Consider the following 27,877-nt stretch of genomic DNA (forward strand, 5'->3'; position numbering starts at 1 on the left):
AAAGGGCTCTGTAACATTTATCTTATTTAAATCTTTTAATCAAATCTCTGTCTCAAGATGCCCATTGCTAATTAAAATAAATTCATTATATTGCAACGTTGAGGCAAAAACAGGAATGTCTTCTGTAGAAGTATCTCACAGCGTTCTTTGTGCAAACAGGTAAACTGTGCTTAATATACTATTATATATTCATGAAGAAATGGAATCTGTCTTGCAAACCTAATTTCCTGAATCACACAAGAGCAATTCATGGGGAAGGTGTATTATAGGTATCTTAACAGCTGTTGCACAGTGTGGTATTCCGTAGGGACCTTTCAGTGATATATAGAAATGTCATTCCTCTTTGTATGGCATTTTAACAACCAGTTTGGTTGGGAACAAAACTTAGCAACTTCCTTTTGCTTTTCTTGTCTATGTTAAAATAATAATAATAATGTATAACAACCTCACAGCATGTTTAGCACTTATTGGCTACCTTTGACTTCGAGCCTTCCTAACACAAACAATAAAAGTGTTGTGATATTTAACAAAATGTTTCTCACCCTCCAACATTTTGTTAATGAAGACAGGGACATATCAGATGACCTTGTTGGGTGGGACAATGGTGAGTATGACATAAATGGTGGGTGCCTATTAATTCTTCTGTTTTTTTGTCATTGAATACCTGCTTGTATGTAAGCTTTGGCCTCATCTGCAGTGAACATTTAAAACAGTATTATAGTACTGTTAAAAATCACAGCTTCCCAAAAAAATTCGGGAACTGCAGCTTGTTAAGGGTGCTGAGAGTTATTAGGAGATCCCAATTTTTCTCCCCAAACTACAATTCCCAGAGTGGTTTAATAGCCAGTTCCTCTTTCCAGGGAGCTCTGAGAAATGTAGCTTTGTGACAGTAATAGGGGTCTCCTAGCAACCCTCAGAACTCTTCAACTTTCTTTGAGGGGAAACCATGGCTGTTAAAGGGGTACAGCTGTGTTTTAAATGTATGGTACAGATGCAACTTTTGCATCTTTGATAGGTGTCTAGGAATTGTGGAATAAGTGATAATGGGGATGCCTTTTCTAGTCCATGGAGCATCAAAGGTATGGCCCAGGAAAGAAAATTCCTTCAGAAGAGATAGATTTTCAAATGATTACATACAGTTTCCTTTTCTATACATACCACCCTGGAGTCCCAAGACCATGATTGCTCAGTCACCAAAATGCCATCCATTTCAACTGGTTTTTTTTACCTGAATGCCCAGTTTGTTCATAACAATATCTCACTCAGCTGGCAAGACAGAATGGAGAAGCCAATCTGGCATTCATCAGCAAGATTTGGGTGGGGGAGCTGGGAGGAGTGGATCTGATCCAGTTTCACCTGCTAGAATACTTGGTATACCACTAGCAGATAATGGAAGGTCAAATGGGTGTTGCCATTGTCCAGAAACATTCAGCAGGGAACCTCAGCATTTAGGGGCTGCCCTTTGGGCCTGCACCTGGGAACAGATCAAAGATACAGATCTGGGATGTTGATGGTTTCATGGCTACCCTGTTGCCCAGCAACCTCTGTGACCAAACTGATGGAGGCAGTCTCTGGAGAGTTGTTGGAGAAACCTAGGACTGTTGTCTTAGTAGACTTCAGTGTCCATGTTGAGACTGTTCCCACTGGTCTGGCTCAAGAACACAACTGATGCGTTCCAAGCATAGCTGTCAACCGTCCCTTATTTAGCGGGAAACTCCCTTATCCCAGCGCCGTGTCCTGCTGCTGTCCCTTGTTGATGATGTCCCTTAAATTTCCCAGGTTTCAAAGGAAGCAGCTCCTCTCCCTCCCTCCCTGCTGGCCAGGGAGGAGGGAGGCTCCAACTGTGTTGCTTGGCTGCGTTGCTCACCCAATAAGGAGTCTAAGAATGACTGGGGGGTGGAGCTTGCATGCCTTGTGCTGATCAAATCGGACGCGTTGCCTGGGGACTCGCCTTTGCTCAGCGCTTCCCAGCGGAGAGGTGACGGTGGTTTTCCTTGCTTCCTCCCCTTTGCTGGGTTGCTGCACAGTGGGAACCACCGCTTAAGGCTTTGTTTGGCTGCTGGCTGGGCTTTCTGCCTTTGGCTCAGAGAGGCTCTGAAGTTGAACATACCTGTGCTTGGAAAATCCGTTATTTTGACTGCTGATCCCTTATATTTGAGGCTGCTGGTCCCTTATTTTCAAATCTGTAAGTTGACAGCTATGCACATAATGAAGAGTCAAATGGGTGTTGCCATTGTCCGAAACATTCAGCAGGGAACCTCTGCATTTAGGGGCTGCCCTTTGGGCCTGCACCTGGTAGCAGATCAAAGATACAGATTGGGGATGCTGATGGTTTTCATGGCCACCCTGTTGCCCAGCAACCTCTGTGACCAAGCTGATGGAGGCAGTCTCTGGAGAGCTGTTGGAGAAACCTAGGACTCTCGTCCTAGCAGACTTCAATGTCCATGTTGAGGCTGTTCTCGCTGGTCTGGCTCGGGAACACAATTGATGAGCTCCAAGTGAGGTTTCCAATGTCCCACCAAGTTGTTTTTGTGGGATCAGTTTCAGGTTTTGCTTGTGAGAATGCAGCAAATAATCTGCCCTCTTGAACGCTTCCTTTCATGGCTGAGCAAAGCTAGTTGTGGGGGGGGGGCATGACTAGGCGAGTTCAGGTTGTGGTGAACACAAGTGGGATGTCTGCTCTGAAGAAGATAAAAAGGCTGAAAAAGCTCACCCTGAACCCAATGGCATTTAACAACTACTTCCCAGTTGCAAATAAACCCTTTGGGGCCACCTGATATGCAGAAACATCAAGGACATTTTTGTTCCAACAGGTTTTCCCAGCAGGATGAAAGGTCTCTGCCACAGGTGTCCATTCTTTATTGTTTTAAAAATTGTCTTCTGTTATTTTTTTGTGCTGTTTTGCAACTCTTTAAATTTGCCTTTTTATATTTTGCATATGAACTTGCCACATATGAGGAAGACGATTAATACATAATAGTTTTATTAATATTTTTAATAATAATTCAGAGACAAATAACAGTACAGTCATACCTTGGAAGTCAAATGGAATCTGTTCCGGAAGTCTGTTCGACTTCCAAAATGTTCAGAAACCAAAGTGTGGCTTCTGATTGGCTGCAGGAAGCTCCTGCAGCCAACTGGAAGCCACGGAAGCCCCGTCGGACATTCGGCTTCCAAAAATAGTTCGCAAACCAGAACACTCACTTCCGGGTTTGCGATGTTTGGGAGCCAAAATGTTTGAGAACTAAGCTGTCCGAAAACCAAGGTACCACTGTAATGTGAAAATGCTTCTAAGGATATATCTGCTGCTTTCCTAGCTTCACAGGCAGAAGTTTGCAGAATCTGTTCCTGGCATCTCCATTTAGACTGCTGTCTGAAACTTAGGAGAGCAACTGCAACTCAATTTAGACAGTATTGGGCTCGATGGACCAATGGTTAGATTCAGACATTGAATAAATAAATATTTTTGTCTGAAAGAAAGAGGCTTTAATAAAGAATTGTGATTTAGACTTGTTCTCTTGAACCAGAGCGTCTTAATTTATTGGCACCTGCTTTGCTGTTTCCCTAAGATAAAGCTGTTACAAAAGTGATGCTTATACATCCTTAACTACAGCCTAACAGCGATTGCAGGAATCAGGGTACCTGGATACAGGGTTAGGTGCCTTTTCTCTGCCGGTTAAATCCCTAAATAATAAGCACACTTCATATAAATAGGTTTGCGGAGAAGTTATTGTATCAGCTCCATCCTTTGTGAAGAATGTAGCTTATTTTTATGTAAATTGCATGATGTTCTGCCAAAAAACCAGGAAGGTTATGTCTTGTGTCTTTATCTTTGTTCTGCAACAGCTGTTGTTTCCAACAAACTTGAAAATAAATGAGTTAAATGGGTCACACCAATGCCGTAATCCGAAGTGGGAGGTTTCCTTTTTAATGCTTTAAAAAAAAAAAAAAATCACAGAGAAATTCTAAACAATAGTAACCTCTGTAAAAGAAAAAAAACAACAACCAAAACCTCTTTTAAGCACTTACTTTCTATTATATGAATATTTGCTTCAGAGGGTTAAAGAGCCAGTGCCAATCAGGAAGGGATTTGCTCAGAACTTTTTTTGACACAGAAAGAGATTCAGGTTTGTGGCCATATCCACTCTGTGTAAAACTAATGGAAACAGCATTCCAAGGCAATTTGCTTTTGGAAAACATCTGAGCTGAACTGATGCGCGCACAGTACATGAAATTCTAATTTCAAAGGGCTTGGGAAATATCAAGCACAAGTCTGCAATGGCTTTAAAGAAGATAGGAAAACGTTGCCTTACTGTTCTCTGAGGACTATTTTAAAGGCAATTAAGACCTGTGAAAACAGACTTTGGAGATGCCAGGGAAAAAATGAAACCTTCAAAGTTATGGGACAAACAATAACATATTTGATTTATTCTCACGCTTCATTCTTTGGCCAACCATTTACAGCAGCAAGGGACATTTGAAGGTCAACCTTAACAAAGACTTGTTCCTATGGGGGAACTGCCTCCAGAATGTTGTCCATCATGCCTTCAATAGGTGCAGGAAGTGTTAATTTGATACGTAACCCTGAAGTTATGCATGCCTAGGATAATGCACAGGAAACCACGCTGCGTGAGAAGCAGCCATTTTATCCTATCATACTGTGCGTCAATCAGAATTCTTTTGCAATGATCGATTAGAGAGTTTTGGTCCTAGCAGAAGCTAGGGTGAGCTCTGCTGGTGCATCTCTGGTCTAATTTGCAGTAGATCAACAAGGTTTCCTGATTCTCTGTGGTTTAAGAAGCCTCGTTCCGTGCCCAATAAGAATGGGACGCCTTTGGCTGACAGCGCCATATCCCATAGATTGGGCAAGGTTTTGTTCCATATCTTCTCTGTGTTATGGGCTCATAGGAAAAAGCTGTCCCATGAGCCCTTGCTGAAGAGGGGAGGGGAAAGCCTATATAAGGCTGCTTCCCCTGGAGCTCACAGCCATTTTGCTTTGAGAGCTTCCCACCCGCCTGCCCTCAGGTTAGAGCCTTCACTGAGCAATTTTGGGTCACTGGTTGACAGGGCCAGAAATGATTTTTTTCTCTCTCTCTCTTCTCAACCTGATTGGCACTTAGTTGGGGATTTTATCACCTTTCCCCAGTGAAATTATGGCCTTCCTTTGTAAAGCAGATGAACGTTGTTTGTTTGAGAGCGGAAATGGCATCGGGCAGGATCAACATAGTATACGGAGCTCCCTATAAGGGGCCTGAGGGGAGGATTGATGATGGCAAAACCCAAACATGGGTTCGGTATCTGCCTGGTTGGAATCTGCACCCTGGTCCTCCACTGAGACTTTGTTTGCTTGGCTTGCACCACGGCAAGGTTCAACACTGGCCAACTCTCATTGTACTTGTTTGGAGTGATCCAAACCCAGTGAATCCATTCCATCAACATGGGGCTTGTGGAATGATGAACTGATCCCAGGACCCAATGCCATGCTAACCCTTGCCCTGCCTGCTGCTGTCAATAAAGATTTGGCCTGATTTTTTATCCCATCACCATTGTACAGTCTGGTTATTTTGCTGCTCTCATAATGCACCTGCCTGGGCAACAGCAACATCAAAAAGGCTTTCCCCACCCTGAATTAAGCAGCAAGCTATAGGTGTATTTGCACCTGTCTTCTCAATCCACCTAGCAAGCAACAGTGGCTCAAATTTTTATAACAGATTCAATTTCACCTAACTTACTATTAGAAAGTGTGGGGAAGGTTCTTTCTCAGGGCGAATACCTGCAGGATTTTTAGGGACAAAAGTGGAGACATAAATTCAGAAATTGGGCAAACTGGGATGACACATGCAAAATTAATACAGACCAGATACAGATCCTTCCATCCATAGAACTCATAACAGCATCCTTAGAACACTGAATATATAAATGTTCAAAATTGTGCTGTTGACATACTTCTCTGAAAACACTCTAATGCTGTTTGTTTTCTTAAAAAGTGTGTAGACTCCATTAAGCATTTTCTTAATGTTTAGTTGTAATATTCCCAAAGCAAATTGAGAGGGCTATACAAATAATTGCTTTTGTCGTTAAAAGCAACACACATAATCTAACTCTTGGAAAGCGGAGTACAATTTCTGCTCCCCACAAATAGTAGTTACAACACACCATTTAATTTACCTTCATATTTATATAAAATACTACCAAGTAAAGAAATAACACACACTGTACCATCTTGCAGAAATGAACAAAGAACAATGGTGGGATTCATTTATAAAATATATAGTTCAATTTTCTTTTAGATTACACATGCCGGATAGAATTGATGGTAGTTTGCATAAGGCCTCAAGGGACTGAGAGATTGTGCAAAAGGTTTAATTTTCCTCACAGGTAGAAATCAGGCATAATTCTAATGAAGTCAATAGACTTATTATACAGAGGGAACTGGCTTAGCTAAGAATGGAATCAAGTCCATTGGATATTAAATGGTCAAAATGCTCCCAAGAGGTTTTTTTTACTGACTAAGATAAAAAACACACAAAGGCATGATCTATCTATCTATCCTCCCAAGCTGCCAATCCAACCATCAGCCTAAATAAAGCAGTAGTGCCTTGTGGTGTATATATATATATATATATATATATATATATATATATATTTGCTTTCGTAGATTTTCACGGGTACAGGAATGCAGGTTTTGGTGTCCTCGGGTGTCTTCCCGTGTAAAAGTTGGGGTGTCTAGGCGACGATTCGACGAGGTCTCACTCGTCATCTTCAGGCTGGTGCTTTCGGCTTCTTGTTACTGGAACAGAGCAGGATCTCAGTGTTTGAGTTCCTATAAATACTGTAGAGGGGGTGTGGTGTATAGCCTCCAATGTTCTGGGCAGAGAGGAAGTTCCCAGGCTAGTGTGCCTTTTCTTCTTTTGTTCCTTAATTACTTGAGAGATATCTTGAGTGATTTCTTGAGTGATATCCTGAGTACCACTTAGGTGGGTCATTAGGTGTGGATTAGTTGTTAAAGTCTTTGTGTCTTGACCTCTTGAACTTTGTGAAGAGTTTTCCTGAGAAGATGGCTGTACTGTACTTAGTTGTGCTCTGGCTTGGCTTCGTGTATAGGGGCGAGCTGTGGTTTTGTGGCTTGTGTCAGCCAGATCTGTGTAGGGATTGCAGGGGGGTGCAGCATCCGGAGGTGCCACCATGGATTGGCTACTGGATGGTGTCTGTAATTCATCTGTGGAGAGGGTCTGGGTTTGGGTCTGGTGTGGTTGATTGGTGTTGGCGTTCTGTGTGCCTCTGGATCTGGTGTCAGTTTTTGTGGGGAGGGCTAATTTCCAGATGTCTGGCAAGCGGGATGTGTCGTCACGCTTGTTCATGTTGTGAGGGTGTTTCTCTATCTCGATGGCTTCCATGATTATTCTCTTGTGGTGATGTTCCGTGTTAAAGAGCAATTTGGAATCTGCAAAATTAATTTCGTGTCCTGTTTCTTTCATGTGTTGGAAAAGAGAGGAAGTTTTTTCTTCTTTTTTGACGGCATTCTTGTGTTCTGCGATACGTGCATTTATTCGTCTGTTTGTTTGTTTGTCTGTTTATTCGTTATTTATTCGTCTGTTTGTTTGTTTGTCTGTTTGTTTGTTTGTTTGTTTGTCCAATGTACGTTTGTTTGTCCAATGTTTGTTTGTCCTATGCAGAATCCATCTCTTCACACGTACCAAACTCCTTCCAGTTCATAGAAACAATAAAGAAGCAAAACCTACATCCTAATGACCTACTTGTGAGCTTCGATGTTGTATCTCTCTTCACACAAGTGCCCATTAATGAAGCCTTGACAGCTATTCAAAACAAATACAATCCCCCCGAATACATCTTGGACCTGACCAACCACTGCCTAACCAACACGTACTTCATCCACAATGGACAAAGATACAAACAGATAGAAGGAGCACCTATGGGATCACCCCTCTCACCGGTCATCGCAAACCTGTACATGGAACACTTTGAAACCAATGCTTTAGACAAGTCAGAACACAAACCCAAACTTTGGCTCAGATATGTTGACGACACCTTTGTAATTTGGCCACACGGGAAGGAAAAACTGGATAGCTTCCTCACACATCTCAACAACTTACACCCCAAAATACAATTCACTATGGAAATAGAAGCCAACAACCAACTTCCCTTCCTTGACGTCCTAATCTACAAAAAACCTGATGGCTCCCTAGGACACACTATCTACCGGAAAAAAACACACACCAACCGCTACTTACATGCACAATCACACCACCACCCTGCACAAATAAACTCCGTAGCCAAGACTCTCATCTCCAGAACCAAACGCCTGGCTGACAAAGACCACTTGACAACTGAGTTACAGAATCTCTCAAACGTGTTAATTGCCAATGGATACCAGCAAAACAGGATTACGAAGCTAATCCAAAAGGAAACACCCCCCAAAAACCAAGACACAGAAGAAAACAATGGCATGGCCCTCCTTCCTTATATCAAGGGCACTACAGATAAAATTAGCAAAATCCTCCATAAACACAATATCAAAACAGCCTTTTGCACCAACCAAAAAATAGCCAATATCCTCAGAAACCCCAAGGATAAAATCCAGTTGGAAAACCAAGGGATCTATGAAATACCCTGCAAAGTCTGCCCAGCCACGTACATTGGACAAACAAACAGACGAATAAATGCACGTATCGCAGAACACAAGAATGCCGTCAAAAAAGAAGAAAAAACTTCCTCTCTTTTCCAACACATGAAAGAAACAGGACACGAAATTAATTTTGCAGATTCCAAATTGCTCTTTAACACGGAACATCACCACAAGAGAATAATCATGGAAGCCATCGAGATAGAGAAACACCCTCACAACATGAACAAGCGTGACGACACATCCCGCTTGCCAGACATCTGGAAATTAGCCCTCCCCACAAAAACTGACACCAGATCCAGAGGCACACAGAACGCCAACACCAATCAACCACACCAGACCCAAACCCAGACCCTCTCCACAGATGAATTACAGACACCATCCAGTAGCCAATCCATGGTGGCACCTCCGGATGCTGCACCCCCCTGCAATCCCTACACAGATCTGGCTGACACAAGCCACAAAACCACAGCTCGCCCCTATACACGAAGCCAAGCCAGAGCACAACTAAGTACAGTACAGCCATCTTCTCAGGAAAACTCTTCACAAAGTTCAAGAGGTCAAGACACAAAGACTTTAACAACTAATCCACACCTAATGACCCACCTAAGTGGTACTCAGGATATCACTCAAGAAATCACTCAAGATATCTCTCAAGTAATTAAGGAACAAAAGAAGAAAAGGCACACTAGCCTGGGAACTTCCTCTCTGCCCAGAACATTGAAGGCTATACACCACACCCCCTCTACAGTATTTATAGGAACTCAAACACTGAGATCCTGCTCTGTTCCAGTAACAAGAAGCCGAAAGCACCAGCCTGAAGATGACGAGTGAGACCTCGTCGAAACGTCGCCTAGACACCCCAACTTTTACACGGGAAGACACCCGAGGACACCAAAACCTGCATATATATATATATATATATATATCTGCAGTGTACATAATTTATATCATAGAATCATAGAGTTGGAAGGGACATGAAGGGTCATCTAGTCCAACCCCCTGCAATGCAGGAATCTCAGCTAAAGCATCCATGACAGATAGCCATCCATCCATCTTAGAAGCCTCCAAGGAAGGAGAGACCACAGCCTTCTGAGGGAGATTGTTCCAATGTCGAACAGCTCTTACTGTCAAAAAATTCTTCCTGGTGTTTAGTCGGAATCTCCTTTATTGTAGCTTGACACCATTGGTTTGAGTCCTACCCTCCAGAACAGGAGAAAACAAGCTTGTTCCCTCTTCCATGTGACAGCCCTTCAGATATTTGAAGATAGCTATCATATCTCCTCTCACTCTCCTCTTTTTCCAGGCTAAACATATCCAGGTCCATCAATCAATCCTCATAAGGCTTGGTTTCCAGACCCTTGATCACCTTAGTTGCCGTCCTCTACACACTTTCCAGCTTGTCAACATCCTTCTTAAATTGTGGTGCCCAGAATTGGACAGTATTCCAAGTGTGGTCTGACCAAGGCAGAATGTTGTTGTTGTTGTTTAGTCATTTAGTCATGTCCGACTCTTCGTGTCCCCTTGGACCAGAGCATGCCAGGCACTCCTCTCTTCCACTGCCTCCCGCAGATTGGTCAAACTCATGCTGGTAGCTTTGAGAACACTGTCCAACCATCTTATCCTCTGCCGTCCCCTTCTCCTTGTGCCCTCCATCTTTCCCAACATCAGGGTCTTTTCCAGGGAGTCTTCTCTTCTCATGAGGTGGCCAAAGTATTGGAGCCTCAGCTTCAGGATCTGTCCTTCCAGTGAGCACTCAGGGCTGATTTCCTTCAGAATGGATAGGTTTGATCTTCTTGCAGTCCATGAGACTCTCAAGAGTCTCCTCCAGCACCATAATTCAAAAGCATCAAGCAGAATAGAGTGGTACTATTACTTCCCTTGATCTGGACACTATACTTCTGTTGATGCAGCCTAGAATAGCATTCACTTTTTTCTTCTTGCTGCTGCATCACACTGTTGATTCATGTTAAGCATGTGGTCCACCAAGACCCCTAGATTCTTTTCACATGTGCTGCTAGTAAGCCAGGTGTCCCCCATCTGGTTGCATCAATAGGAGTATAGCATCTAGATCAAGGGAAGTAATAGTGCCACTGTATCCTGCTCTGGTCAGACCTCACCTGGAGTACTGTGTCCAGTTCTGGGCACCACAGTTCAAGAAGGACACTGACAAACTGGAACGTGTCCAGAGGAGGGCAACCAAAATGGTCAAAGGCCTGGAAACGATGCCTTATGAGGAATGGCTAAGGGAGCTAGGCATGTTTAGCCTGGAGAAGAGGAGGTTAAGGGGTGATATGATAGCCATGTTCAAATATATAAAAGGATGTCACATAGAGGAGGGAGAAAGGTTGTTTTCTGCTGCTCCAGAGAAGCAGACACGGAGCAATGGTTCCAAACTACAAGAAAGAAGATTCCACCTAAACATTAGGAAGAACTTCCTGACAGTAAGAGCTGTTCGACAGTGGAATTTGCTGCCAAGGAGTGTGGTGGAGTCTCCTTCTCTGGAGGTCTTTAAGCAGAGGCTTGACAACCATATGTCAGGAGTGCTCTGATGGTGTTTCCTGCTTGGCAGGGGGTTGGACTCGATGACCCTTGTGGTCTCTTCCAACTCTATGATTCTATGATTCTATGGTTCTTTCTGCCTAAGTGCAGATGCTTACATTTGTCCAGACTGAAATACATGGATACAAACATCCACTTTAGGATGCTTAGGATGCAGGGGGTTGGACTAGATAGACCTCAGGGTCCCAACACTCCAATTCTATGATTCTGTTAAGGAACTGTTGACTCTACAGTAACATGCAGTTTTCACTATTTGTAAACCTGCCTACTCACTCACAGCTCAACGCCATTCATATTTAATCCCATTATGCCTGGTACCCTACTGGCTCACATTTTTACAGGAAAATAAAACACTTCATGATTGTAATTAGGGAATACAAATTATATCATTCATAGCACCATTATTTTATGGATCCATCTGGCAATTGCAGCAATGCTGTAAATAAGGTACTGTAAAAGGAAATCATATACGGTATATTGCCTAAAAAAAAAAGTTATGCACACACACCTTTGGTAAAACTAGCACACACATTATGCATAATTTCTAAGTATGTGCAGCAGTTAATATTCATTTTAGTTTGTCAAAAATTAAGATACGACCACTGCAAATGCAGGCATGTTTATTTCACATACATGTTTACCTTTGCCTCCAGCACATATACTAGGTCATATACTAGGCCCACATGAAAGCAGGAGCGCTTGTTGGCAGGTAATGCAGTGGGCCTGAACCCTGGACTGAGCTGCTGAGTGCAGCACTGGCTGGCTTTTATGGCTGGGGAGTGGACTTGAGTGAAGCCTGCAGCCTCCAGGTCCTCTCTCAAAGCCCTACCCCCCAGGCCGCTACAGATTGGCTGAATTCAGACAGCAGATCCTGGTGGGACCCAAGATGCTCTGTGGTGGCCAGGGGAAAGCAGCAGTGGCTGAATCAAAGATGGTGATCTCCGTGGGGAGAAGGGAGTGGCTGAGGTGGGTTGCAATGGCCGCTTACCTAGAAATCAGGTAAGCGGCCCTCAGTGGGTAACACAGTGGACCTGAGCCCTGGATAGTTTGTAGTGGGCTCCATATCATCCCATCATCCCTGACCATTGCTCCCGCTAGCTATGGATGATGGGAGTCGGAGTCAACGACAGTGAAAGACCCAAGTTTGAGAAACACGGCTTTATGATATGAGGGATATTGAGTGGCAGGAGGGAAGAGGAGAAACATCTTCACAACCTTGAGATCTTTGGTGGAAAGGAAGAGTTAGAATGGAATATGTACAGGTAGCTGTAGCTTCTCTATGATGCTTATAGGAATATATCACCTCCATCTGCAAATCAACAGAGTTTAATAGGAGCTACCTCCTTGAGAACTGCAGGCTTCAGCTGCAATCCAAAACACAAGTGTGAGGAACCTTCTGTCCTCCAGAAAGTATGAGCAATGGCCAGTGGTGATGGGCATTGTCATTCAGCAACCTCTGGAAGGCTACATATTTGCCACACCGGCTGTAGCCCTTTGCATGGACAGGCAGAGTGCCCCAAAACCCAGGCAACCCCCGAGCAGAATAATGACTCAAGACAACGTGCTATGGGATTAAAACTGACCACAACTTTATCAAATTTCAGATGTAGGGAGACCTTGGCTCAGGCACTGGGTGTTTAGCCTTCCCAGTCGGGGATTTGGTAAACATCAGGGTTATCCAGAATGTGTGGGGATTGGGCTGGCTCTGGAGAACATATGTTCAAGCAGAGAGCCCGCCCCCCGTTTCGCTGTCGGCGCAGGGGAGAGCAATGACAACTGCTTGGCGTATTCGCAATGCCTCCTCTCAAGACCTCTTTAACGGGGAACCCTGGGATCACCGCCACTAGGGGGGCGTGGGTCACTGCTTCAGCCCCCCACCATTTAGGAAGATAGACTAAAGGATTCTGCTCAAGGCCTGAAACTGCCACCCGAGGCCTCAAAATCATCGTCTCGCATAGCCCTTTCCTGGAAGTAAATTTGATTGGAAAACACGGAACTGCCTCAAATGCAGTGAAACAGTTGCTCCATCACGCTCAGCTTTGACTACACACAGTGACGGAAATTCTGCAAGGTTTCACTCAGACATCTTTTCCAACCCTGTTTGGAACCAGGCTATTTTGCAAAGCCACTTCCGACGTAGAAAGGAGGTGGGGTTGCGGGCTTCACCCTCCCACCATGCACGCAGGGGCTGGCTCTCAGCCTCCACGCAATTGAGGGAATCCCTGATCGCGTCATCCCCTGGCCAGCCAATTGGCTGGCCTGGGGTCTGTGGCCTGCTCCATTTAAACCAGGGGCGGACTGGGATCTCCCTCTTTGCCGCTTCCAGCTGCTCCTGTTTCCCACCCTCCTGCCCTTTAAGGTTTTTTCGTCTTTGACCTTCCTATGGACCTCGGTTGGTTGCCGTTAAGGGGCCTGGTAGGAATTTTTTCCCACTTGGCAAATTGGCACCAGCCACTTGGTTTTTCACCTACCTCGTAGCAAATCGTCACAACTTCCTTGGTATTGGGGGTTAGGCATTGGTATTGGTATTGTTATGTAGATGGAAGGGGGGAGAAAGCACCATCATCTCCCCCGCATATTGAAGGGTAGTCAGATAAAGGATTCGGGGGGGGGGGGGTGGCCCTGTCCGAAGCCTATGGAGGTGAGGGCCTAAGGCACGCCCCTGAGTGGTGACCCGGGGGAGTTCCTAGTTGATGTGCATCAGCAGGACTCCCCCTACTGGTGGTTAACCCTTCCAGGACTTCAAGCAAACAGGCTGAAGTCGGTTAGGACCAATGTCTAAGCCAATACTGCCCATCACCTGTAACCAATAAAGTTGTGGCCATATTTAGCCCATTAACCTTAAATATCTGTGTCATGTGTCTTTATTTCCACTGGGGGAGGTGAGAACTCGCCACGCAATGCAACACATATGCTTGAGCACAGCGCCCTCCCTTGAGCTTGATCTGTTTAGCTATTGAGGAGGCATTCACAGAACCATCACTGCTTATGTGCTAACAAAATTGTGCTGCTGCAACCCTAATTCAACTTACCTGCGAGTAACCTCCCCTGAATTCAACAGAACTGACCCAGTTAGCCTTGTGGTGTTCTCTTCAACACAGGACTCAATGTGCCTGCATGAGGAATATATTTTTTATTTACTTATTTAATTTTTTCACAAAATGCAAACCGGAAGTTCCAGCAATCCTGATAAACACTTGGGGGTGTACCATTATCCAAGCAAACGGTTAAGTCTTCAGATTCTTTAATATTATTTTTAAAATATAAACAGCTTATAGACTTGTCGTATTCCATCTGGGATAGGCGATACAAACACTGTGAGAAAAGCAGGCATCTCCCTAGTGTAGCTTCTCCCAGTGCTGCCCTATGATGACAGGGGAATAGTGCACCTGTTTCAAGCTCTTATAGGGACAGAAGGCCTGTAATAAAATTTGGCAAAGCCCAGTCATCCTCTTCCCTTGACAGTGTTCTGTAGCTGCACCACCACCACCTGAGTCCCCAGTATTTAGGCAGCTTGCTGCAACTGAAAGCCGATCCCCATCAGCTCCAACTGACCTCAGATGGCTTTCCCCTTCCTTCGGAAAGGAAAGGCCCATTTCCTCCAGCTGGGTGTGAGCTATTAAGAGATGAGTCCATTAGCTTTGGCCAGCTTCGCAAGCATTGCTAGGTTTACTCTGCGGCAATATCAGTCTCGAGTTGTATTTCCTTTTGGAAAATGTGCTTCAAAGCACAACTGTCAGGATGACACACAACTTCTCTGTGCCTGGTGGTTCAGCTGAAGTGATTATATTTCCTTGTGCCTTATTTGAAATTGCTGATGGGTAAAGATCCATCAAGATTTAAGATCTGTCTGTGCCTGCCCCTCTCTGAGACAGATATACTCCTCGCAAAACACTTTCTTTGTTTTAAGTTTTATGTTTTGATAATATATTGATGAGGAAACGATGGCAGTGAATAAGCAGCCTTGTGTTTTTATTATGCCTCCTTGTTTGGATACCATTTTATACCCTTCTTTATGTTTCCGGGAACCATAGGAAGTCTCTAGCTTGATCCTCAAGTAGCGATGTGGGAGAAATGAGACCCAGTTCACATTTAAAAGGGAATATACCTAAATTGTACCTCCCATAGCCATACATGAAACGAAACAGAGCCACACTTCTCTGAATTTTGCAGTGCAGTTCTCCAGGCAAATAAATGTGCACAGCAATGCATATGCAGGGGTAAATTGTGCCTAAAATGCTTCTATTAGTGGAAATAACTAACAAAATGCATTTTATAGAGGGACACTGCTTTGAAAAATGTGTAAGTTTTGCAAAGGCATAGCAAAATGTGTATACAGTGGTAGCTTGGTTTACAACCGCTTTGGATTACAACCACGTCAAACCCGGAAGTGCGTGTCCATTTTTTGGGATTACAACCAATTTTTATTTTTTATTTTTTGGGATTACAACCCATTTTTTTGGGGGGGGTCCCCATTGGCGAAAGCGCACCTTGGGTTACAACCTGTTTTGGTTTCCAGACCTCCAGAAAGGATTATGGTTGTAAACCAAGGTACCACTTTATTGGAATAAGTTTGCACTAAAGTGATGGGTTTTCATGAGGACTTTGAAAAAGAATTGCAAATGTATGTAGAAATGTGAAGAACTGAACATTATTGGGAAAATGTCTCCTTGCAGCCCCATACAAGTAGGCTTAAATAACACCAGCACTCTCTTACTAGTGAGGTTCACCTGACATAGGGTTGCCCCCCCAAAATGCCCAGAAAACACGATTTTCCGATTGGCTTGCCAAAGATCCAGGACAAAGCTCCGCCTTTTGAGAATTCCCCCTGGACGTCAATTCTGCCTTTGAAATCCCAGTAATGTCCAGGAAAATCTGGTTACAGATAGGTAGCCATGTTGGTCTGCCATAGTCAAAACAAAAAATTCCTTCCAGTAGCACCTTAAAGACCAACTTAAGTTAGTTCTAGGTATGAGCTTTCGTGTGCATGCACACTTCTTCAGATACACTTCAGTGTGTATCTGAAGAAGTGTGCATGCACACGAAAGCTCATACCTAGAACTAACTTAGTTGGTCTTTAAGGTGCTACCGGAAGGAATTTTTTGTCAGGAAAATCTGGACGTATAGCAGCTTTAACCTGGCACCAACTTTGATATAATTTCAATAACGGGCAAATGTCATTTTATAAAACTGGGTATTTCAGCAATAAATGTGCATCATCTGTTTTTATCCATTCTCCTAAATTTTATGATGCAGTAGGAGAAGTTAAAATCGGGCAATCAAGCATACAGTTTGGGTGATTGTATTGTAACGAAGCAAAGGTTTTGCTCAAACAACAGTTAAGAGTTCCAGGTGGAAGCTTTCGCGAAAACATTAAATTGATCCGTGGAGTCGCAGCGGAAGTGAGAAGGCAAAAAAGAAACAGAGTCAAGGCAAAACTAAGAGCAAGCACTTACTTTTGTGTTCTCATTATAGCGACGTGTTCAAGCCCATTTAAGAAAATGATTAAAAGTGCAGACATTTTGTAGAGAGGCTTACAAAATGGATTAAGCCTGAAAGGCAGAGTTAGAGAGAGGCTGGTGTAAAAGGAAGGCAAACAGAGCCTGGGAGTCAATAGAAAAGCAGATATATCAATACCTTGATAGATAAAGGGAAGCGAGATAAGCACACTGCTGGGGGGGGGGTGCTTAAAAATGCAGCACTTTAGCCGCCGGTGCTTCAAAAATTAAACTGGCAGTATCTCTAACCTTCCCCCAAAGAAATATCTGCTTGCTCACTGCTTAGGATAAGTGAAGCAGAAATGATTTTCCAGGGATTTGAAGAACATCGGAAACATCCAGGGGCACAGCACAGCAAGCTCTTAAAAGGAAGCAGGTTGTGTAATTCCAACTCCAGTTGAACGGTTCTGCTGCTGAAAGCTCTGCTTATTTTTATTGGATTCTCACCCTTTAAAATTGGCTGCGAAACATCTAAAAAGTCTGAACAGATGAAACAAAATCATGTAATTATCTCAAAGAATAACATGCCGCCACTAATATTCTTATCCCAAGAGATGGATGGGTTACCATGACCAGACAACTGGTCTATGAATCCACTTTTATTAAATCAGTCCAAAGTAAATGGACCAGCAGGCTCTCTTGTAGTAGGTTATGAGCCTCCTGGTACTTTTGAGACAGCCTTCTCTGTTTTTTTCACAGTCAAATGGCCTACAAATTCTTCCACTGAAAATCCCCCACCGACAGGGATGTGATCAGCTGTGACTGAAGCGGAAGACATAATTTCTCTGGGAACGTTCAGATCCCAGTGCAAATTATGGTCGTTCCCCTTCCACCAGCACTAAAATCCAGGAGTTAAGAGGAATCCTTGATGAGAATGTGGTGCAAGTTCAGAAGATCACACCAGGATCATCGAACCAACAAACCATTAATTAAGATCAATATAGTCATTTCTGTGATTGAATGGAAAGGGTGAGTTTTCCATTCAGGCTGCCCCTAACTATGGCCTCCTGCCTGAGTTCCATGAAATTCCCTGAACCTCAGGACTGGCTTCTCAGGGGGAAGAATCATAGAATTGCAGAGTTGGAAGGGACCACAGGAGTAATCTAGTCCAATACCCTGCAATACAGGAATATTTTGTTCAGTGTGGGGCTTGAAACCACAACCCAGAGATTAAAAGTCTCGTGCTCTACTGACTGAGCTATCCCAGGAGCTATGTTAAGCAGACAATTTCTACATTCTCAGTTTTCTGGATCTCACCCATTGTTTCCAATTCCACGGATGGTCCAGTTAAGTAATAGTCCTGTATCCTCGCAATCAACTCACTCTCAGTGAGAGTTAGACCACTAGCAAACATAAGTCAACAGGATCTGTTTAGGTATGTATGCTGGAGTTCAGCCACTTGCTGCTTGGGTAACCCAATCTTATCTTCATAAACTGCAAATGCCGAAATTAAAGTTAAATGATAAAGTAAATGTTGATTCTGATTAGAAAAGGAAGAAGGGTGTGTCCTCGGTCCTCACTGCTCAGATAAATGTTTTTATTTATTTATTTGTTTGCTTGCTTGCTTGTTTTGAAAATGTATATCCTGTCTTACTTCAGAAGAAATCCCTGGTGGCTAACAGATCATAAAGTCATCATAAAGCAGACCCTATTTTCCAGGGAGAGTCTAGAAACCATCACAGTTTCTGATTTGATCCTGGAATGCCCCGCTTTTAGGACGTCCTTAGGACGTCCCTATTTTCATTGGAGAAATGTTGGAAAGTATGGAGCTATGTGACCCCCAAGCCAGGGGGATAAGTAACTATACAACCTTTAGAAGACATCTGAAGGCAGCCCTGTATAGGGAAGTTTTTAAGTGTTTGATGTTTTATTATGTTTTTATCTATGTTGGAAGCTGCCCAGAGTGGCTGGGGTAATCCAGTCAGATGGGTGTAATAATAATAATAATAATAATAATAATAATAATAATAATAATATCCCTATTTTCTTTTTTAAAAAATAATTTTTATTCAATTTTTTCCAATATAAAATTTATACAGTTCATACATCTTTTTTATATCCATTCTCTTTTTTGACTTCCCTCAACTTGACTGATACTTCTTCCCTTCTTAATATGTTACACATTTCTAAAACCTTACTTCTAATATTTTTATAAATTAAATCTTATTTTACTCATATTCTAACATTTCATTTTACAGAGCTTCATTGAAGCTTACAAGCATTATTTGATTATCACTTAATTTATGCATATACTCTGTAAACTTTTCCCAATCTTCTATAAATTTTTGGTCTCGTCGATTTTGGATCCTTCCCGTCAGTCTATCAAGTTCTGCAAAGTCCATCATCTTCAGTCTCCATTCTTCTAATGTAGGTAGCTCCTCTTGCTTCCATTTCTGAGCCATCAATAATATCCCTATTTTCATTGAAGAAATGTTGGAGGGTATGATCATAAAGCCCATCATATTCACACAGCAATCATACCAATAAACATTGCCTAGGGACATCAGTTTAAAAAAAGAAACTAAGAACTTCTGGGGAAGAACAAGGAAACAGCTCTTTTTTACTAGACTCATGATACAATAAGCTTACTTACTTTATTACTTTATCAAACCTTTATTAGGCATCATGGAAATAAAACCCCAAAAGAGAAAATAGCATATAAAAGCCCCGAAATATACACAAAAAGGCAGCAGTTTGCAATAAGCAAAAAGGGCTTGATAAATCTCTGATAATGCTTCCCTGACTTGAGGATATAGAGGTATGTGTGTGTAGAATCTAGCTTACTGTACAAAGGTAACGTTTACATTCATTGCCCATCCTCTGGCACTGCCCACCACTGACATGTGCCCCCTGTGTCCCTCAGGCTAAAATGTCCATTTCAGATGTCAATGTTGAGCACCACAGGGAAGGAGATGGGACCTTGTAGAAGCTCATAGGGGAAGAGTAGTCCCTCAGCATCACCTTCTGAGTCAAGTACCTATCGGGAATAAGCAAAGACTCCAGTTCCCATCCCATGAAGATGACTCAGAAGACTATTACTGTTGCTTGTCTCAGATGCCACTGAGAAATCCAGAGGCACCAACAGAGACACACTGCTGCTGTCCATCTCTTGGTGTGAGGTGTCCAAGGCAGCTTCTGTGTCAAACGCCAGTGGAATCCAGTCTGTAAATGACCTAGATAATCACTTTTATACTTAAAGCCTTAGAGGAGGCATAGGCAAACTCGGCCCTCCAGATGTTTTGGGACTACAACTCCCATCATCCCTAGCTAGCAGGACCAGATGTCAGGGATTATGGGAGTTGTAGTCTCAAAACATCTGGAGGGCCAAGTATGCCCACGTCTGCCTTAGAGCTTAATCATAGTTGGGTTTTATAGCACCCACTTTCTTGCCACACAACAAAAAAGTAGTCAAAAATTAAAACGGCATATTTAATTATTTGGATTGGTTTTTTTTACTCTCACATTTTAATCGAGTCTATTTGCAGGGTTTATCACCAGAAACTGAGCTCCATATGGTGAAGTGTTATTTGCCTACTTTAACAACCAGAAAACTTTAGTTATACTTTGGAATGCTTGTGTTATGTTTAGTAAAGGCAAGTTTTCTGTTTCTAAGGAAGATGTTTCTTTTCCTTGTTCCTATAAGAACAAGGAAATGATCACTGCAGATGGTGACAGCAGTCACGAAATTAAAAGACGCCTGCTCCTTGGGAGAAAGGCGATGGCAAATCTAGACAGCATCTTAAAAAGCAGAGACATCACCTTGCCAACAAAGGTCCGTATAGTTAAAGCCATGGTTTTCCCAGTAGTGATGTATGGAAGTGAGAGCTGGACCATAAAGAAGGCTGATCGCTAAAGAATTGATGCTTTTGAATTATGGTGCTAGAGGAGACTCTTGAGAGTCCCATGGACTGCAAGAAGATCAAACGCATCCATTCTTAAGGAAATTAGCCCTGAGTGCTCACTGGAAGGACAGATCCTGAAGCTGAGGCTCCAATGCTTTGGCCACCTCATGAGAAGAGAAGACTCCCTGGAAAAGACCCTGATGTTGGGAAAGATGGAGGGCACAAGGAGAAGGGGACGGCAGAGGACGTGATGGTTGGACAGTGTTCTCGAAGCTACAAACATTAGTCTGACCAAACTGCGAGAGACAGTGGAAGACAGAAGTGCCTGGCGTGCTCTGGTCCATGAGGTCATGAAGAGTTGGACACGACTAAACGACTAAACAACAACATAAGAACAAAGTTTCATAAAAGTAATGCCAAATATCTAGGAACTGAATGGGTAGGAAAGTCCCGGTAGACAAGGGGAATATAGGGATTTAAGAGGGCACAAGAAGCACAATCCTAATTTAATTCTAGGTTTTATGCTTGTTTTATTTATTTTACTGATTTAAACCCAACTTACCATAAATAGTATTGGATTGTGCCCTCAATGGCTTAGGCAACAACCCTAGTGAATTCTGGTACCTCTTTTTCTAGAAAAATAGTCTTTGGTGGACAAGTGTAACAGATAGCAGAACTACATCCTAAGTGAAGTTGTGTAACTAGAGTCTAGTTCTGATTAACTGAATCAAGATTATTCCTGTCTTGATATTCCCAGTGCCAGTGTCATATTAATCAACATTTTATACGATTCCCAATAATCAAAGCAATCATAATACCTACCAGGCTTTTTGGATGAAATTGTACCACGTAGGCTATTTAAGTAATGCTTGTTTGTTCCTCGTAAGAAACTCTGCTTGAACAACCTTACAATTTCTTATACTCGAAAGTTTACAGCTACGAGACTCCAGAAAATTGCTTTAGGAACTGTTGCGATTAAACAGATGTTAGATGGAAAATCCTTAAAGTTTACTTTTCTTTTTCCATTAGTTGGTCTCACATCATGTTAAAAACCTGTTTACTGTATGAGTCTGGAAAATAAAAAATGGAAGTACTGATAACACGGCCGGCTTTCATTAGTAATTAATGTTAAATGAGGTTGAACAACTGGGGCCATCAGGAGACAACAGAATGTTATTGGCATTGCTGGTGTTTGATACAGAATGGGAAATGTAATATATTTTATTAGCTCAGCTTACATTCCAAAGATGTGGCTGAAATGTTCTTAGGAGGGGGGAAGATGAGAGATAATAATAATGCAATCATACAGGGTGAAATACGTATCCATCGGCATCTGTGCAGCCTGCTTGATTTTATGCCAATTTACACAGGAGTAAGAACCAGTGGGGATGTGGGTGGTGCTGTGGTGTAAAGCACTGAGCCTTGGGCTTGCCGATCGGAAGGTCGGTGGTTTGAATCCCTGCGACGGGGTGAGCTCCCATTGCTCGGTCCCAGCTCCTGCCAACCTAGCAGTTTGAAAGGACATCAAAGTGCAAGTAGATAAATAGGTACTGCTCCGGCGGGAAGGTAAACCATGTTTCCGTGCACTGCTCTGGTTTTGCCAGAAGCAACTTAGTCATGCCCCAGAAAAACTGTCTGTGGACAAACGCCAGCTCCTTCAGCCTGTAAAGTGAGGTGAGCGCCACAACCCCAGAGTCGTCTGCAACTGGACTTACCTGTCAAGGGTCCTTTACCTTTACCTTTAAACCATCTGATCCATAGATATGGCCACATATATTTGTAAATCAGAGTCATCCTGTGAAAGGAAGTTCATTGGCAGTCATTTCTTTGTGTGAACTTGACCTCAGCTACCTTGACATGAACAAAGCAGCGTTAAGTAGCAAAAAAACCAACATTTGTTTGGTGGTTCTAAATTACTGCATTAGCCAAAACAAGCCTTTATCAGTACAGTTTTTAAACTGGGTATATGGAAAAAAATCTGAGTCAAAATGTGAGTCAGGTTAATAGGTGGGCTGGGTTCAGCATTTGACATTTCAGATTCAATTGTCTGACATTTTGGAACACCCAGCATGACACCGTTTTTTGCCTGGATAGCAGGAAGAACAAAGCATGATTAAGAAACTCTGAATTGAGGCAATGTCCTGTTGCGGATGCAGCATGGCCCTTTGAAAAACCTCCTTTGCAATAAATAAAAACTTGAGTTTGGTGCTCCAGGAATAATTATTGAGGACAAAGCCAGTTACAAGAGCTTTCTGAATAAAATACGTGCACAAGGCAATATTTGAGCTTGATTGTGGCTTTAATGTTTGAAATTATCATTTGCTAATGCATTGACGGACAATTTAACATAATAAAATAGTTTGCAGAAGCAGAGAGTTTGCATCAAGACTGCCAGCTTCTGTAGTTAAGTTACATGGTTGGAATTTACTGAAGACCAAAGGGTGTTCTGTTTTCTGATCAGATTATAGCCAAGGAAGACTGCAGATGAGACTACGGGGGTCATATCCTAGGAAAAATAGTAATAATAATAATAATAATAATAATAATAATAATAATAATAATAATAATAATAATAATAATAATTTATTTATTTATTTATACCCCGCCCATCTGGCTGAGTTTCCCCAGCCACTCTGGGCGGCTCCCAATCAAGTGTTAAGAACAGTACAGCGTTAAACATTAAAAACTTCCCTGAACAGGGCTGCCTTCAGATGTTTTTTAAAGATAGGATAGCTGCTTATTTTCTTCACATCTGAAGGGAGGGTGTTCCACAGAGTCGGCGCCACTACCGAGAAGGCCCTCTGTCTGGTTCCCTCACTTCTCGCAATGAGGGAACAGCCAGAAGGCCCTCGGCGCTGGATCTCAGTGTCTGGGCTGAACGATGGGGGTGGAGACATTCCTTCAGGTATACAGGATCGAGGCCGTTTAGGGCTTTAAAGGTCAGCACCAAAACTTTGAATTGTGCTCGGAAACATACTGGGAGCCAATGCAGATCTCTCAGAACTGGTATTATGTGGTCCCGGCGGTCACTCCCAGTCACCAGTCTAGCTGCCACAGTCTGGATTAATTGCAGTTTCCAGGTCACCTTCAAAGGTAGCCCCAAGTAGAGCGCATTGCAGTAGTCTAAGCGGGAGATAACTAGAGCATGCACCACTCTGGTGAGACAGTCCACGGGCAGGTAGGGTCTCAGCCTGCGTACCAGGTGGAGCTGATAGACAGCTGCCCTGGATACAGATTTGACCTGTGCCTCCATGGACAGCTGTGAGTCCAAAATGACTCCCAGGCTGCACACCTGGTCCTTCAGGGGCACAGTTACCCCATTCAGGACCAGGGAATCCCCCACACCCGCCAGCCCCCTGTCCCCCCAAAACAGTCTTCTGTCTTGTCAGGATTCAACCTCAATCTGTTAGCCACCATCCATACTCCAACCACCTCCAGGCACTCACACAGGACCTTCGCCGCCTTCACTGGTTCTGATTTAAAGGAGAGGTAGAGCTGGGTGTCATAGAATAGTATGTTTCATGGTTTCTTTTTCCACTCACTATCCCTTGATATAACTTCATCGTGGGGCAGCATTATATGTCCTTTCACATCTACTATAGGCCAAGAACACTTCTCCCAGTGTTCAATTTTCCATCATTATTTCCATTTCTTATGTTCTGTGTCAACAAGCATCAAATTCAACGTATGTCTTCAGTGAAGATGACAGAAGAATACTCAAGCAAGACACAGCAGCAGCTCCAATGAGCAGAGTGAGTTGAGGATGCCTGGACCACATGGGCACATTCAAGCTTTGGGGAGCATAGTAGATGTAGCATGCAGCAGGGTGAGAATCTGTACACACTGCAGGAAAATGTGCCTTCAGTGCTGGACACCTTATGGGGATGCTGTGCACTCAACATTATCCCATGTCATCCCTGTTCCACACGATTTGTCAGTCGAAAGCACATTCTGCTAGAAGAGCATCATATGTCATAATGTGCTCCTCAAGTGCATACATGTATCTGCAGACCTTTTGGGGCAGGCCTGTTGACATTACAGGGCTGTGCTCCTCTCCCTCACCCTGTTTACATTATCTAGAAATAAAATAGCCAAAATCGGAAGCAGTTCAGTAATTTAGCCACTTCTGTATACTAGGGCTGGGCGATATCTGGTTTTCAACATCGCAATATATCACCGGCTAAGCATCACAATATACCAATATATCATGATGCCTGAAATAAGGATGGGACCATGTAGAGGCAAACAGTAGGGTTGGGTGATATCTGGTTTTCAACTTCATGATAAATCACCAGCCAAACATGTTACACTGATATATCACAATGTCTGAAATAAGGGTGGAGCTAAGTAGAAGCATTACCTGGCTTCAGTGTTCCCCCCACATTGTGATTTTTGCATCACACATCTGTGCACACACACGCACACACACACCATGATTCACCAGGACAAAAAATTATGAAACCAATATCATGATAGAGACTTCAAACTGGTTTTGGACAATATATCAATATATAACCCAGCCTTAGTGTAAACCAATATATATTCTCTGTAAAACAGCATATCAACAGCAGTTTCCAGCCCCTCTCTTTTGAAAGATTCAATTGGTCTAAATGGCCTCCACCCCCATTGTTCAGAGGTCCAGCTCTGAGGGCCTTCTGGTGCTTCCCTCACTGTGAGAAACAAAGTTACAGGGAACCAGGCAGAGGGCCCTGTGAAATGCCCTCCCATCAGATGTCAAGGAAATAAGCAGCTATCTGGCTTTTAGAAGACATCTGAAGGCAGCTCTGTTTAGGGAAGTTTTTAATGTTTGATGTTTTATGGTGTTTTTAATATTTTGTTGGGAGTCGCCTAGTCGTCATCATCATCTTCTTTTTCTTCTTCTTCTTCTTCTTCTTCTTCTTCTTCTTCTTCTTCTTCTTCTTCTTCTTCAACACTAACTGGGGGAGGAGAACAGAGAACACAGCTGTGTCCAAGTTTTAAAACATGACCACCTGTGTGTATAGACAACCTGGATAGCAGCTCCTGCTTTAGATGGCACTATCACGTGGTGGTTTGTGCAATTGCAAATCACTGCATACAAAAGCACACTGTGGGGGGAAAAGACCTCTGTGCATATCAAAGGCTATATGGATGCACAGCCTGATATGGGAAATGGTCCACCAACTTTCTCTCAGTCTTGGTAGTGGACACAACAGTTCTCATGGCTCCAGCCAACAGACTACCCAGAAAGGTTGCCCTAATCTTTCTTGCTGCTAATACAAATAGTGCCACCCTATAGCTGATGCCTTTATCAACATCTGCGATCTGAAAAGGGGACATAAATTTAGTTCTCGGTGAATCATGCAATGGACAATATAAAGTATAATGTACAAGATTCTCAACAGGCCCATATCCACATATACAGAGGTGCTCTTTTGCAGACAGAAGGTCCAAGTGTCATCTCTAGATGTTCCTCTGTTTAGCCATGGACTTTACTTTCTACCAACCTCTGATGCTTGCCCATATCTTTAGGATTAGATTGTGATGCATGGGGATAAGGTCTGTGGAGAGCCATTTTCTTCAGGGACTCTGACTCCTGTCATTTCTCCAGTTTTTGTGATGAGCGGAGGAATGAGCCATAGCTCAGTAGGCGAGTAGACAATACTTCACTAGGCAAATATCTGACCTCGCACAAGGCAATTTCCTTTGTTCTGTGTCAACATGCTGACTGCAATGGCTATAAGATTGGTGCCATGGCTTACATCATTATTGGGAGATGAACTCGATGTACATGTTGAACAGGGGAAAGGCACAATATGCCTACAAATTTCTAACTCCATTGTGTTTCTGTAATAGGCAATGCCACAACTTCGTTTGAAGCTCACAATAATCTAGGTATCAAGATTATGTTTAATGCTTAAATGTGGCCTTTAAAATTTGCGGCTGTTATGTAAGAAAATGAATTAGCATTTCTAGCAGCTAGGGAATTTCAAATGGCTTGATCTGTGGCATTTTCAAATAACTTTATATTGTATATGCTCTTTTAAATGCACCTTAAATCTCATCTCTTTTCAGTTCATTGAATGTTCATGCCTTGTAGAATTGAGTCTTTTTAAGCTCATTGAAACAGATTTGTGTAAGGTTAGAAAAAGTGTCATGATGAAAAAATCTAGGCATGTAAAAGCACAAAAAATCCTGGATTATTTTGTTCAGGAGAAGAAGACGAAAAAGAAAGAAGGGCTCCAATGATTGATTAATCCCATTTATCTGCTTTATATCTGGGGGGGGGGACCCTACAAGTTCTGACATGAAAATATAGTTTACTGCTGGTTATATAACTGGTAGCTTGACCACAGATGCTTAGCAGACATATTTTCTGAACGTGATCCAATTAAAAGTTTTCCATCTGCACTCTTATTCAGGGCTGAGTAGCCAATAAGGCACCAAGACGTTTGCTACTGACATAAAGAAATATTGTATGGATATGATGAATTGTGGACATATGGAAATTCAGAGTCTGATGCTATGTACCACTTTTGGAGAGAGCAAAGAGAGGGCGGGAACCAAAGTACAAAGGACGGATGGGAAACATGATCTGAGCATACTTTGCATAATGTAAGTAGTGAAAAATAGTTGTGCAACAGAAGAGTGTTTCTGCTTTTTTCCCGAGCTTCCATTGCAATGCACAGTGGGGGAACTTACACATCTCACCTGAAAGGAAATCTGTGGCCTTTCTGCATCGGCAGTGCACACATCCCTCCTTCAAATACAGTGGTACCTCTGTTTTCGAACGTAATCTGTTCTGGAAGACTGTTCGACTTCCGAAACATTTGAAAACTGAGATGCAAAGGGCTGGCTGCAAATGTAATGGAGAAAATTGGGGAAAAAAACTCACCTGAAGCCGTTTGACTTCCATGGCACGTTCAAAAATTGAAGCATTTATTTCCGGGTTTTTGGCATTTGGCTTCCGAGACGTTTGCCTTCCGATGTACCACTGTATTTCATTTTCTTACAGTGATGATTCACAGTACTGATTTTGCCCATGTTCTGATGCAGTATTTTTGTGTTACGAGAGCTCTAGCCATAGCTGGGTGTGACCTCTTTTGTGATTAACTTGAACAGTCTCTTAAACACATGTAAAGCAATGAAACCATATTTGAGGGGGGTTGTGTATGTGGGGGTTGTGTAGATTAGCTTATTGTAGTGTGAATGTGTAGTTTTGCATAGTGTGAATGTGTGGATTAATGATTTTGGTGCTCAAATTATGTCCTTTTGTAATATTTATTATTTTTAACTATGAAATGACATATTTGCTTGTTGTCTGTGTTAGAAATCTAATTGCACCCTTAGTA

Source organism: Podarcis erhardii, assembly GCF_964252035.2.
Source record: "Podarcis erhardii genome assembly, chromosome: 10".
NCBI lineage: Eukaryota > Metazoa > Chordata > Lepidosauria > Squamata > Lacertidae > Podarcis > Podarcis erhardii.